The sequence below is a fragment of the Pinus tabuliformis genome, chromosome 9, assembly GCF_031772625.1.
Source record: "Pinus tabuliformis cultivar Carrire ecotype Pingquan chromosome 9, CPIR1, whole genome shotgun sequence".
Classification (NCBI taxonomy): domain Eukaryota; kingdom Viridiplantae; phylum Streptophyta; class Pinopsida; order Pinales; family Pinaceae; genus Pinus; species Pinus tabuliformis.
This window is the reverse complement of record NC_142307.1, coordinates 1013672554-1013678553: the sequence shown is the minus strand read 5'-3', so window position 1 is coordinate 1013678553 and position 6000 is coordinate 1013672554.

Genomic DNA, 6000 nt, shown 5'->3' with positions numbered 1-6000 from the left:
TTTAACATTAATCAAATATACATTTTCAACGTCTTACCATGTAAGTTGCATCCTTGAGTTTGTTTTCCCCTTGAAGCTTGACAATAACATTGTGAATTGTGTATCTGAATGAAATGTCACAAATCTCCATAATGGTAATGATGTGACTTCTAGAAATCTCGCAACCACTTTACTAAGAGCTTGATAAGTTAAGGGTCACTATCATAGTCAATTTTTGGAATATTGAAACCATGGGGAATATCTGCAATAACTAGGGCATAATCCCTTTTAGGTATGAGTATAGCAATGTCTTCACAGTCGCCTTGTATTGATTGATATTGAATGACATCAAACCCATTCCAAATGAAATGAGTACGAGTTGGATCAAGTTCAACATTCTTAAAAAGTTACTTCTTCAGTATTTCGATCTTAATTTTTCCAAAAAGGTTTTGAAACTATCTAGTGCTCTATTTGCATCCTTCCTCATCTTTAATAAAAAAAAATATATATATATGTGTAAGTTATAAAATAAAAATAGTATACAGATGAATAAAAATGAATGTATAAATCAACATACCTTTTTAAATACAAGAGAAAAAAAATAAAAATAAATAAATAAATGTTGATGTAGAACTTGAATCTGGATAGTTGCATACAACATCATCCCAACTATCTTCATTCAACAATTTAACCATTTCTTCTTGTATTTTTATGTAAACTTTTTAACTGCATAGATAAAGTAAAAAAAGTTAATATAATGATATGTATAACAAATACTACGAAGAACAATATGTTATATTTAGAAGAAAATTATAATCTAGAAATAAGTAAAAATAATTCAACAAACTTACTTATGAAATTCCTCAGAAATTTCCTCCAATGATAATTCCTCTGACCTCACATGAGATAATATTTCTTTGACAAGTTTTTCATCCTTCACTCCTTGCAATTCTCTCCAAGGTGTGATTGTCATATCTTCTGAAAGCTGCTTCATTTCAGGACTTGATTTACTGTTGCTACATATCAATGGTTTAGACCTTTTGACCTTCTGGTTTTTAATGCCAATGTCCTCCCACATGCTAAAAATCTCTTTAATCAATTCCCATATCTCTCGAGTTCTAAATTCCAACTGGAAAATGTTATCAATACCTCTAAATAAATCAGTATTTACATTGCCACCTTTTGAATTGATTTTCTCCTCAATCTGATGGCCTATTTCCATACAACATTCCTTTTGGAAATCCACATTAACATTTAGCTTATCCCCACCACATTTTTCTTCAAATTCACTATGAATAAATATAACCCTTTGGATGAAAGTCATAGACATCCTATATTCATTCTCTGAATTATGATCCCATGCCACTAACTTTGCTTTTGTATCTGATAAACCAGCATAAATGATACATTTCATTGTTTCAAAATGTGGTTTATTGGGATATTCCTCCATCAATTGTCTTTGAGCTTCTATGGAATGGTTCCCCCCAAGAACATAATAATTGTATTCAAAACATTTTGACTTATCAAATGCTTCTTTCTTGGGAACTTGATCTCGATCAACAAGAAGCATATAATTAACCAAATGAGCATATGGATTGTACCTCATCAATATCTTCAAGTTGTGAACATGCAGGTGGTGCGGCTTTTTGATTTTATATTTACATTGTTCTTCACTTGCCTTATAGATTTGTCTCACATTATGCTAAAATGTACAACCACCCTCAATTAACTTTCCCTTTGTCAAGTTCTGTCGAATAGCATTTTGTTTTGTTTTAACAATGCCATCCTCTAAATCAGCTCCTTGTGTAATGATTTATATACCTTCTCTTGAAGTTTCACTAGCATCTTGACTATTGGTAATGACTACTTCAGAATGTTCAACTTTGCTTTTCTTCCTCATAACATTCTCATAATTAACTAAAACAGATTTATTCTTAGGCATTGTTACTTTTGGTCTTTTACAACTCTTCTCCTTTCTAACATCAGTCCCAATGTCATCCTCAGTAACAACAAAATATTCTTCAGTGTCAGTTTCAACTTCATCATCTTCAAAAGTAACATGTCTACCTTTGCTAGATTTATCCACTAATGGCATTATTTTTTATCCCTTGGATGTAATTTTGTAGCATCATGAATTACTACATTTTGCTTGTTTTCCATATCTCCTTCTAACACTTGGTAGAAACTATTGACAACTTTCATAATATCATTCTCTATGAAATGAATTCCTCCTAACAAAATTGAACAACTTTCAACAAAATTTTTCCAAAAAAAATATCATATGTCAATAAAAACAAAGTTATAAAAATATAATGAGATAGTTACAAGAACAGAAAACACAAATATAAATAGCAATACTTATGATATTTTGTTTTATCTCATTTACGATTTGTTTACCCAACTTTAGTCCTTTCATGTGACTTGGGCGGTATTGTAAGTATGTAAACAACTTCACTGTCCGGTACCGAACACATGTCTATGACCTTTCCTAGCACCTCATAAATTCCAGTATCGTTAGGTATATAAACATATAGATATATTTGCACATGTTGGATTTCTCCTTCTTTCACATACCAGACATTTGCTGGAAGTTTCACTTCTTTTGATTTATTCCAGTATGAAATCATCTTCTTACCATTTGAGGCACTTGAAAGATTTGTAGTTATCAACTTAAGTTTGGTTCATTCAACAATGTTTTATGAAGATCCATTTTTAACAGTCTTTGGTCTAGAAAGATTCATAGAAATTTTGTTTGATGCCATTTTCCATAAAAACGCATATAAATCAGTAAATTACAAAAAAAATAATAGCTTAAACTAGCAAAAAAAATGATAAATGATAATTAATTTTTTGAAACATAACAATTAAAAAATTAAAAATACAGCACCCTGCCGCCCCACCTCGAAAATCGACTGGCAATTGGGCCCAACACCCCTACCCCACCCCAGTGGCCTAACAACTAGACCCATTCCCCACTCCATCCCCATCCGACCCAACCCCCCCATTCCACCCCACCCCACCCAACCCCGGCAGCGCCAGCCCCTCTACCCCACCTGGGCGACCCAATGGCCCGCCATCTCGACAGGTCGTTGGATCACCTGGGTGGGGCAGAGGCTGGCTTCCCAGCACCCCACCCCACCCCAGTGGCCCAACGGCCCGTCGGGGTGGGGCAGGGGGGTTGGTGCCTACCCCTTCACCCCACCCCAGCAGACCAACAACTGGCCTGGGCGGCGGGGGGTTTTGCGCTAGCCCCTCTGCCTCACCGCGGCGACCCAACGACCCGCCACCCCGTCTCGCCGTTGGACCGCCAGGGTGGGGCGAGGGGGTTGGCGGCCAACTCTCACCCCACCCGTGGGCCGTTGGGTCGCCCAAGTGGGGCGGGGTATGGCTACCAGCCCTTCGCCCCACCCTGGCAGGCCGTTGGGCCACTAGGGTGGGGCAGGGTGTTGGGCTCTCTCATGGGCCGGTTGGGCCATCGGGAGCATTATCGGGCCCACCATGCCCACTACTAACGTAGTGGGTAAAACTGTCCCACAAAATTTTTTAACTACTAAAAAAAATATAAATTTCATTAAAGTTATTTAATTTTAAAATTTTCACAGCAGAAAAATTAACTAACATTTCAAATGTGGTAATCCTCCATTGAATATGTTGTTGATAGCAATGTAGTTGCGCCACAAATTTCTCCAAGTCTTTTAACGAACTTCGGAAAATCTTGATGTGATGTGAGAAATAGTGATAATGAAATTTATTATGTAGGGGAAATTATGGAATTGTTTTACCATACGATTAATGTGGGATTAATTTGTTTTTATAAATTTTAAAATGTTAATTTTGTTATAGCGATATAGGAAAATATTATAAAGCGAACATTACATAATTGTTTTATAGCGCAGTGAATGTATAATAAAAAATTTAAAAAAAAAATCAATTGTTTAGTAAATATTATATAGTTTAAGTAATAAATTAATTTAGATAAAAGATTTAGTTTACAATTTTAAGTTTAAAGATTTATTTCATAAAAAAATTAGTTAAAACTTTTCAATAAATTGTAGAAGAAAATAATGGAGGAAAACACATTAAAGGAAATTTTTGTAGGGAAAAATTTTGGCAAAAAAATTTGGAGGGAAATTTTAATTCTTTAAGCTATATATTGTCATTAGGAGAGTTTTCATTTGTATCATTGAACATCTTCTATTTGAGAGGCATGGATTCTTTTGATAGTGAATTTTCGCTTTGTGAAGCATCAACATCTTCATTGCGTAACAACTCTATTCATATTGATGAATATAACGGAAATTATTCCACTATGAATAGAGAGTCAATTCTTCCACTTAGTCCTAATCCTAAGGACTTTGAGAGTGGCACTGATGACATATGGGATGAATAATTTCAAATAAATAAAGAGTCATGGTTTCCACTTAATCCTAATCCTATGGATTATTAGAGCAATAGTGATGAAGAGTATTGTAACATGTATTTTTTGTTACCAGTAATATTCATTTTTCATACAGGAACTTGAAAATACTTCAAAAAGAAAAGATAAAAGCGAGATGAAGAAGTGATAATGGCATAGCAAAATTGCAAAAAGAACTGTAAAAGAATTGGCCTCGAAGTAGCCAAAGTTGCTATACAAACAAATCAAGTCATTATAAATGGTTATATAGAACTAGACCCGATATATATATATATATATATATATATATATATAAGTGCATATTGAAACGAGAAGCAAATAAAGAAATATATCAGATTTACAAAGGAAACAAGTGTTAAAGTTAAAGGCCCAGACCTGAAATATATATACTATGCTTTATAAAGTGCGTCGGGTCCACTGCACTGCAGAACTATGAACGTTGGATACCGCCGATTGCGATATGCAATGGCCAGACCCGAAACATATATATATATATATATATATATATATATATATATATATATATATATATATATATATAGATATATATATATATATATATATATATATATATTATATTGTAAAGTTTGGCGGGTCTGTAAAGTGCCTTATGTATATGTGTTAGTTCATTTCGCCGATTGCAATTTGCGATTGGATTCCAGACCCGAAAAGCTTTATATTACATTTATAATGCCGGCGGGTCCACAATAACGATATGCCAGACCCTATATTAATCGCGTCATTATTTTTATAATTTCGTCGGGTCCGTCATATCGTAGGTTGTTAAGAAGTGGGTCAATACATTGTTGAAAAGGGCCAATTGCGATTGCAATAAAGCTATTCCTCGATAGTTGTGCAGATCCCGCGTTAGAAGCGGAAAAAGCATGCTTTATGTTATATTTTCATTATAAAAGGTATATAATAGAAAAGCGCAGATATGAAGGAATTATGTGTAAGTTCAACATTACTTTAATGCACCACTGGAAAGGGAGGATTGCAATTTGCGATGGGAAGTCAACGGAGCGCTGAAAAGGCGGATCCAACGGATTTATGAAGCAGAGTTAATACTTTTCCAGTTCAGCAGTTACCAAAGGTTTGCGTTAATTTCGCTTGGTAAAGGGAAAAATCAATGTTAAAATCAAGTCTGAAGAAAAGGAAGATGGGCATGTTTTATTTATATTTTTTCCAACCAGATCATTCCCGACATATATATATGGACCCTTCTCAAATATTTTGGTGTAGTTCACATATTTTCAGAGTTTTAATGTTGTATATGTAATTGAGTTGAATAATTTCAAAGAGAATAGTTTTATAACTGCTATAAAGAAGTTTATTAGTTGTTCCAAGAAATCAGTTCCAAAACTGATTTGATAGAAGAGATAAAAGCCTGAAAATGGAATTGTAAAGGGTTGGTTGTTGGAATTTTGGAGAACCTGGAGACTAGACCACTGTATTCATGATATCATCATTGATTAATGAAAGAATCAGAAGTTTCCATGAGTTGTTGGGTATAATTTTGTAACCTTCTCTGTTATGTGTCATGTTATGTTTTCTTCTTTGAAGTATAGTAATGAAGCTATAGGTCTTTATTTGCTTATGTAGAT